The sequence below is a fragment of the Pteronotus mesoamericanus genome, unplaced genomic scaffold (assembly GCF_021234165.1).
Source record: "Pteronotus mesoamericanus isolate MK-2021 breed Mesoamerican mustached bat unplaced genomic scaffold, CSHL_Meso_final scaffold_507, whole genome shotgun sequence".
Lineage (NCBI taxonomy): Eukaryota > Metazoa > Chordata > Mammalia > Chiroptera > Mormoopidae > Pteronotus > Pteronotus mesoamericanus.
The window spans coordinates 6,901,568-6,911,228 of record NW_026555319.1 but is presented as its reverse complement, the minus strand read 5'-3'; the positions used below and the strand labels follow the sequence as shown (position 1 = coordinate 6,911,228).

Below are 9,661 nucleotides of genomic sequence, written 5' to 3'. Positions count from 1 at the left end.
TGCTCTTAAAAAAAAAACCCAAACAAACCAATAGCCATCCTCACTGGTGTGAGGTGGTATCTCCTTGTGGGTTTGATTTGCATTTCCGTGATGCTTAGTGATGTTGAGCATTTTTTCATACACCTGTTTGTCACTTGTATGTCTTCTTTGGAGAAATGTCTGTTCAAGTCCTTTGCCCATTTTTCAATTGGGTTATTTTTATTATTTGCTGTTAAGTGAGGCAAGAAAAAGAAATAAAAGACATTGAAATCAGAAAGAAAGAAAGAAAGATTGTCTCTGCGTGCAGATGCCATAATCTCATATAGAGAGAACCCTAAAGACTTCCCCCAAATCTGTTAGAACTAACAAACAAATTTGGTGAAATCGCCAGATACAGAATCAACATACAAAACTCAGTTATGTTTCTATATACGAACAATAAACTATTCAAAAAGGAAATTTTTTAAAAGCCCATTTACAATAGTATCAAAACAATAAAATGCATAAGAATAAACTTAACAAAGGGGGCGGGGTGGGGTAAAAGACTTGTACACTGAAAACTACAAAAAATTTATGAAAGAAATTAAAGAAGGCATGAACAAAATGGAAAGATACCTTGTGTCCATGGACTTGAAAACTTAATCTTGTTAAGATGTCCATACTACCCAAAGCCATCCACAGCTTCAGTGCTATACCCATAAAAATCCCAGTGGCATGTTCCACAGAAATAGAAGAAATCACCCTAAAACTCACAGGGAAGCACAAAAGCTCCAGAACAGCCAAAGTAATCTTGAGAAAGAACAAAGCTGAAGGTATCCCATTTACTGATTTGAAAATATATTACCAAGCTACAGTGATTAAAACGGTATGGTACTGCTATGTCCCGGCGGTCCCCGGGGCGTGTCTCCTGCTTCAACAGTGCTTGGGTGGAACAGGGCCAGCGATGCCCCTTCTTCCAGCCTCCAACCACCCGCCAACCTCTTTTCCAGTCTCCACCTTTGGAGCCATCCTCAGCCTCCGAGACCAGCCAGCACCGCTTCTTGACCTTAGCTCATTGCCCAACAACCCCGAGCCCCCAGATTCGTCAGAATTACTCCACCCGGGCGGGGGCTGCCGCCGACCGCCTGGCCACCCAGCATCTGCGGGCCCCCCACGCCTGCCTCTCTCTGGGCTTCTGTCTCGACCGCGACCACGTGGCTCTGCAGGCCGTGGGCCCCTGCTCCCCGAGGCGGCTGAGGAGAAGCCGTGGGCGCCGAGCGCCTCTTAAAGACCCAAAACCAGCACGGTGCGCGTTCTCTTCCCGGAGGCGCAGAAGCCTTCCCAGGATGAGCGGGGTGACTCTCAGGACACGCGAAGCCGCCACGGTCCTGGAGAAGAACCTGACCCAGGCCCGTTCGGACCTGCCTGCCCTGGGTTCAGCCCGCACAGACCCTCAGCTCTGGGACTTCCTGCAGAGCCGCGTCCTGGGTGAGCAGGTGAAACGCGTCGAGATGCGCCACACCTGGCCCCCCTCCTCAGGCTGGTCGGCCCCCAGGCTGGGCGCGGCGGTGTCTCTTTGTCTGGGCGGTGTCTCTTTGAAAGGCCCCCTCCAAACATGACCAGCAGCCTTTGGAGCCCAGAGGCCTTTGAGGGGCCCCTGGGTGTCCCCCCGGTGGCTGGCTTCTGCCTGAAACCACTCAGTATCCTTCTAACCACCCGGGAGCCCTCTCCCATGCATTGGACCCCATGGGAACAATCAAGCTTTTTTGGGGGGGGAACCTCAAAAAACCAGTACGGTACTGGCATAAAGACAGATCTATATACTTAATGGAATAGATTAGCGAGCCCAGAATTCAACCAAAGCAAAGGTGGTCAGCTGATCTTCAACAAGGTACCAAGGATATACAATGGGCAAAGAACAGTCTCTTCAGTACATGGTGCTGGGAAAACTGGATGTCTTCATGCAAAAGAATGAAATTGAACCCCTCTCTCACACCTTGCTTAAAAATCTAGTACAAGGTCTTTCATCATAGAAGATACTCTTCCCTTAAGAAAATTCTACATAAAGGCAAAAACGTCATAAAAGCATTAAGCTCTAGAGTCATTTAAAAAATAAATTCTTGACATTTTGAATCCTATCCTCCCCTTTTCTTCCTCCCATCCTGACTTACTGGTTATATTGTGCATTTTATATTGTCCGTGGTTCTCAGGTTAACGTTTATTCTCCAGGTGTAACCATAATCGCCACGTTCTCTAATCTTAGTTTTGCATTTAAATGGCCCTGGCTCTTCCCAGTCCCTCTTCTCTCCACATCTGCATTCTTCCTGGTTTTGACATCTGTTTGACTGTCTGGATTCAGCCATACATTTTCCATAGTACGTGTTTATTCATTTAATTATTAAAAGTTTTTTCCTGATGATGCACCCTCACAAATAATGCCGCAATGAACCCGTGACGTGTGTGCGGTGGAACGCGTATTTTTTTGGTGGATGGGGGAGGAGGGCTTTTAGATGAGAGAACTTAAAAGTTGCTAGGTCGAAGAGATAAATACTTACAATGGTTATAGATCCTGCCAAATCGCCCTGCAGAAACGTATGTCACTTTGGACTCCGATCAGCACTGAGGAAGGCCTGTCTCCCGAATCCTCTCATCACCGGTGGGCCTGGATAGTTTAACTTTGCCAGCCCGAGAGGTGTTCTAAATTCTCGGTAAGGCCATGGTGTCTGGAGACAGATTCCCCGGGTTCAGATCCCAGTCCTGCCTTAAGTACACATGTCCCCTTGGCCTGAGTTTCCCCCTTGGTAAAGTGAGGGGTCACGAGAACACCCAAATTACAGAGTGATCGTACAGATTGAATAAGCCCTCTCATTGGTAGCGTAAAGCGCGTGGGGCAAGGTTTGTCACAGCAACGTAAGCAATGGGAGTGTTCGGGCCTACCATCACAGAGCCCCCGAATAGCATCTTATCATTTAAATTGACATTTTATGACTATGAATGCTCAGTCTCACACAGAAGTGGAGATTCCATCTTTGCAAAACTAGGATATGCCCTCTTGAAAAACAACAACAATAATAAATTCCTGATTCTATACAAATATGCAATGAAAAAACCCAAAAAACCAAAACTCCAACAGTCTAGAGGCGGCAACACGCCGCTGGCTGGTGTCTTTGGGTGTGGTGAGGAGAGGGCGTTGCTCTCTCACGCTGCAAAGGAAGTATCCAGAATCCGGCGGCTCAGAGAAAGCTCAGAATCCGCTCGTCTGTTTCCCTGCGTGTGAGCTGAGGATGGGGTCGGAGGTGGCCCGCAGCCCTCGGCGGCAGGACAAGCTGTTTCAGTCTGTGGGTGGTTCCCCGCGAGCCGGAGAGGCAGTTGTTTCTGGGTCATAATTTTGCAGGTGTGAGAAGCGGGGGGCAAGGCAGGAGAATTAGCCTGTGTGCCTCTGCCCGGTTTAGCCCTGCGCGGGGCAAGGCCGCCTCCCTTAATGGCCGCCCCGTGCCCTGTGCCCACACACCCACACGGGCAGCAACTCCATGTGGGCCCGGCGAACTCCGAAACGCGCCCTATAAAAGGCAACTAATAAGACTTACACGTCTCTCCGCCAGCCCAGAGAGCTGTTCTTGTCTGTCTGGAGAGAGCAGGTGAGTGGCTGGGAATGCCAGACTCTGCCTTCCCAGAACATTCTGGAAGCCTTCTCCTGCAGCTCAGGCTATGGATGTAAATTGGGACATCCCTCACACCTATTCTTATTTAGACGCTGTCTTTCTTTGTCTATTTTTTATGTTTTAGTCGCAAACCACCGGAAGTCCCAGAAGCTGAAAGCGCGATCAGATTGCATTCACCTAGCTGAGCACGTGGCAGTGAGTTCAGGCATGAAAAACATTTGCCGAGTTGGCACTGGGATTTAAAGAGACAGCTAAAGGAGCGACAATTGATAGTAGCCCTCCAAATTGTCCCCACCCTCCTCTATGATTCTAATTCTAGCTGCCACTCTTTCTCCTGCTGTGATTTCAGACAGGGAGGGAACGTAGCCGTTCTGAAGGCAGTGCCTTTATGTAGGATAGAAACAAATAGGTTTACCTCACGGGCCTGCTGCAAGAATTATGGGCAAGTGCATATAAAGTGCCTGGCACGGGGCATGGCGTGCATCACGCACTGGATACACGATACTATTAACCACCAGTTGTTGGATGCTTCCTGTTTGCCACATCACGTATACAAGGATCTCAATTCATCTTCTACACCCCACCCCCCGCCCCCACACCCGCGGTGGCTATTTTAGTTTTCACTCCACTGTGCAGAAGAGAAAACAAAGGCTCAAAGAGAGCAAGTAACTCGCTCTGGGTCACACGGTAAGCTGACGGGAGCCAGGACAAGAGCACCTGAAAGTTGCAGGACCTGGGGTCTCCCTTCCTTTCCCATTCTCTGCCCCAGGTCTCCAGGCAACCGTTTGACCTCAGCAGGGACATCTATTGGTCAATGAAAACCTGATCTCTTACCAAAACCTACTTGAAAACACCCAGCCTCCATGCTCTGTCACCCAGGGGCCGTTACAAGGTACAAACGCTGTACAATGAACTCACACAGAAGTTTCTATTAAAAACTTTTTTTTTAATAACAAGGTGTGAAGTTTACTGACCGCTGAACTCCAGGATTGGCCAGGGGTGCCTTACCGCTGCGTAAAACCAAGTCGTCACACTCTTACAGCTACTGGCATTTCCTTTCTTGAAGTTTTACGGTCGGGCGCAGAGCGGGGAGTTTCAGGACAGGGTGGCCGCCAGCCCCAGGCAGGAGCGCGGGGGGACAGGACACGATATTTAGTAGAAGAATCACACCAGGTCAGAGCACTGAGAATCTCTTGGCTTTCAAGAGCCTTCCCTCCTTGTTTATTGAGTCTTCGATCAATTCTCCCACTTTTTAAATAATCCGATTAGGCTGAATCAGATGAAATTGCTGACTCAAGGGAGAAATTGTTTCTCTACTCACAACACTTCCAGCACCAAATGGGTGGGCTTCCCACTCCAAGCAATGTTCTCCGAGGACACCCACAGGGTGTCTTACAATCTGCTTTCATTCCGACACCAAGCGCCCGGAGTTAGTGCAGACCCTGCAGATGTTCATTGGGCTGGTTAATTATTGTTGATGCGAGTCTTCAGTTTGCCCTCAGTGGTTACTTGTATTTCTGTTTCAGTGAATTGCATATTAATGCCGTGGGGGAAAAAAAAAACCCAGTGACGTAAAACAGCAATCATCTCTTCTCACAGAGCGACCCTCCGGCAGAGTCCCAGCTGAGCGACCCTGCTTAGATTTGATGGGGGCGGCTCAGCCCAGGGCCAGGACAGATGCGCCGGTGCTCGGGACCCTTCGGACCTCATCCCGCGCATCTCCCCGTCTGCCTGTTCACCTGGGCCCTTCGTCACAGGCTTATCATACAACAATCGGGTAAATGTCTCCCTGGGGTCTGCGAGTTGTTCCAGCAAATGATGGCATCGACACACAGGGGACCCTCTGATTTGCAGCCACGCCAGACAGACATCGTGGGCAACCTGCGGACCTACTACTTGCAACTGGCACCTGAAGAGGGCGGTGGGCACCGTTGTGGGACCGAGCCCTGCGCCGTGGGGTCCGCACGAACGCAGCCAGTGTTCCGGCTGATGGGAACCGGAGACGCGGGGCCAGGGTGGCCGAGAACTCTGCGTGCGGGGGGAGAAGCCCAGGATCTGGTGTCGGAAGTGCCGTGAGCGGGACAGTCATGTGAGTGTCACAGAAAACGCTGCGTCTTCCCCATACACGTGGTCTCCCCCCTCTGGGTTTGTTCCTAATCTCTTCTTCTAAGGACGCCAGTCCTATCAGATGAGAGACCCAGGAGACCTCATTTTTAACTTAATCACCTCTGTAAAGACTCCACCTCCAAATATAGTCACATTCTGAGTCCCTGGACGTCAAGACTTGAACATAGGAATTTTGGGGAGATACAATTAAGCCCACGCCCCCAGCCTTGCTCACAGCCATTAGCGGTAGAAATGAGGCAAAGTGGATGACCGCAGCCTCGCCTGCTCACCTTCCACCAGCCGTGGTCCCTCATAACACACAGGGGTCTCAACAAACGACGAGGGTTTCTACCTCCTCTCTTCATCTCTCCCGACAGTATCAGCAGCCCACGCAGGGAGGTTTCTGAGTGGGGGTTTGTAAGGTTTTTAAAAAATTACGTTATCATTTGTCCTTTGATCACAAAATTAATAATTTTTGTCATGCAATATGTAAATGAGATCAAACCTTGTCTCGGAGAATATCTTCACCTCTTCCCTGGGATAGGCCAACGTCAGAGTTTGGTTGCTGTGTCTTCAGATTGCCTATGCATGTAACAGCCCATGACCAGTATGAAGTTTAAGAGCTCAGACATGGGACCAGATCTCCTCGCCAGGCCTGAATTCAAGCTCTGCTACTGGCCGTTCCGTCTTGGGAAGATAATGAACAAGTTCACTTCCTAACCTGCCTTGCAGGATTGTCTTGAGAAGCAGAAGAGTTGGCAGATCATAAGTGCTCAGGGAAGATCCACGGTCTAAGATCAATTTCCCACAACAAACAGGGTGCATGGGGCAACCGCGGGCGGTCTTGACCTTCAAGAAAGAACTAGCTGACAGCTGCCACCTGCAGCACCTGTGGGATCGGCCAGAGCTTTGGAGGTGCGGACACACTCTTCGCAGGGACCCCCTGACCGATGAAGGAGCAGGGCGGGGGTCCGAGGGCCCCGGCGTTTCTGTCCCACGTGGAACTTCTCTAGTGGGCGTTCTTTGCTCCGGAGCTGCCGCCGGGCTGGTCAAGGCCTCGCGGGGACTGCACTCTGGGGTCGGAGCCTTTCCTCCTGCTTCTGCTTCTTCCCACCTTTCCGTCGGGAGGGTCAGGCCTGCATCGCCGCCGAGGCCTCCCCCTGCCCAGTGCTGTCCTTCCCCTTCACCTTTCGCAGCTGCCACTCTCTCTTCGCCACACCCTCCCCAACACTTGTTATTTCTTGTCTTTTTGATACTCGCCATTAGCAGGTGGGAGGTATCACCTTCTTGTGGTTTCAATTTGCATGTCCCTGATGGCTGGTCACGTTGACCGTGTTCTCACGTGCTTATTTTACACCGAGGCAGGTTTTGACCCTTGTCTGAACCAGACCTATCTGCAAGGCAGTCGTCACCCAGGAACTTGCCTCTGTCCATCACTCGTCTGTTGACATCAACGTGATGGGGCCATCTGAACTTCCATTCTTGTCTACGATTCCTTTTTCGATGTTTTCCTCTGGGCTGGTCAGGAATCTATAAGGACATTAAGACATTTGGCCTAGGAACAGTGTGTGCCTAATCGTCTGTGAAATCACAGTACATGAACTTCACTTACCCGACCGCAGAGTCTGTTGATAACCTGCAGGTGTGATAGCCTGCAGCGCTGTCCCTCCGTCTTCACATGGCCCCCGCGTCTCTGGGTCCCAAGTTCCGTCTTATAAGACCATCAGCCATTGACTTTAGGCTCTGCCCTCGTTCACCAAGTCCCCATAGTAAACTGGTGACGGCTGGAAAACCCTATTTCCAAATAAGATCACATGCAGGCTCTGGGTGGACATGCATTTGTGGAGGACACTACTCAGCCCAGGACAGTCACCACCAGAATGACAGGGGCAAATGTCCACTATTTGTTAAGTGAAAAAAAAGACTGTAAAAAGATAGGATTTTATTTTTGTAAAAAACAAACGCACGTGTGAAAAGGCATGTCCCCTGTTGTGCCAGCCTCCGATTCAGTCCTACCCAAGGAAGACCTTCATGAGCCAAGAGGAAACTCAAGGTCTTCTTACCGTCCTCAAAAGCCATCACATTAAAAACAGTAGCAAGTCTATTCATAGAAATGGATTATGTAATTATGAATAATTGATTCTGACGCAAAGTCATGGGTATAGACAGCTAAGTAAAAGTCCAAAGGACAGAGAAGGCAGTAAAAGTCAGGCACGTGGACGGAGAGCTAAGTAAAGGCGAGGTGGGGAGGTCACTCCGCTCCTCTGGAAGGCACCGGTGGGACAGCAGTAAATGACAGGGCCAGCAGTATGTCACCGTGGTGCTGGCGTGAGGCCAGCCCTGGCAGTCTGAGCTCCCCGATTTCGGGTCCCCCGCCCCCCCGCCTTGGGCTGTGAAGCCAGGCTGGGCCGCTGTACCGAGCCTTCCGTCGGGGCTGCCAATGTGCTATCACTCTGTGGTTCCCCTGTGGCCAAAGGAGATTCCTGAGCAAATTAAATCCCTCTCACAGAGGAAGGAGAAACACAGCATTAGGAAGTTGCTGAGTTTTAAACCCAAATCTCATTTCTACCGTGGCCTTAGCAAACACGTGGGCTTGACTTCTGAAAGACATGTACACGCCGTGGAGATACCACACGCACGCGTAGCCTTGCGTGAGTGCCGTGGGCTGGCTCGGCACTCACCGGATCCTGGGCCAGGGCGGTGGGCTCCATCCTGGCAAACCCACTCGCCGGTCATACCCAGGAGCAAATATCTGAGTCTCCCCGTGCGCACCTTCCTTCACCTGCAAAATGGGGATGATAGTATTATCTTCCCCATCCGGTTTTATAAAACTTCATTAGCCAACGGTATTAATTATTTTAAATCACCTCTATACCTTTAGCTAAGAGGATCTTTATGGCACATACTTAGCATGAACCAAAATCACTGGGATTTAGAAGAAAGAGCCTTAGGCTTAAAATCTGGAGGTGTGAGATGAGGCTGCTCCCCGCCTCTGGGCGTGAGCCCATCACGGCCAAGGTCAGGCCCTGGACTTGACCTGGGTGTTCTCATGTGCTCTGCGGTGAAACATATAAGAACCAGGCAGGAAGATCCTAAGACCCTGGCGGTCACATCGATAAATGTAACCTACATATTGAAATTCAGGGGGCTGTTCCCATTTAATTGCGACTCAAATTCCATATCCTGTCCTCGAAGAAAAGGTGACTTTTAAAAGACAGGGAGGCCTTTCGTTTCTCGCCTTCCCAGCCAGGGAAAAGGCTGCTGTTTATTCTGGATGGAGAAATAGAAAGATGTTTTCTTTTCACAGACAAGCGGCGGGCTCCTTGTTGATCACTGGAGAGGACCTCCGCACGAATTATGAATAATAAAAAGAAAACCCCATTAAGCATATACGTGCCTTGCCTGGCTCCTCTTTGGTTACTGTCTGGGGCATTTGTTAAGCCTCCAAAGGTTTTGTAAATGAAGGTTCAGCTTTGATTGTGCAAACGCTGGAACCTGAGATACTCAGATAAGAAAAGGGAGTGGTGTCCTGTTAAGTATGCAATTAACAAGCACTTTGTAACACCTCCTGCCTACCCATTTCTTAGGCCCATTTCAACTGCTTGCTGGGACATGACTTATGGTTTAGATGGAAAGTTGGGAGGAAGACAGATGTTTTTCCCCAAGGCAAGAATTCTGCTCGCCATCCTCTCCTTGAGCGTGTCTCGGATTTCATCTCATTTCTTCAGCACGTTCCAGACCAGCTCGGGGTCTGCACTGTCCTCTTTGTCCCTAACCTCCATCTTTCCCTCCCTTCACATGTCCCCAAAGGCAAATTTGCAAACAACTGTCAAACAGTGAAGAGCTGAGAGATGACTGCTTCCATTCTAAACAGTATGTTATGTCTTCTTAAAAGAATGATTGGTAATGGAAGCTTTTCGGTGCTTGAAGCGTAA

General features: G+C 49.9%; 1 pseudogene; it reads left to right on the top strand.

Annotated features, from left to right (window-relative positions):
- Positions 1-857: 857 nt before the first annotated feature.
- On the top strand, positions 858-1,577 carry LOC129087197 (ferritin light chain-like; annotated as a pseudogene).
- Positions 1,578-9,661: the final 8,084 nt, after the last annotated feature.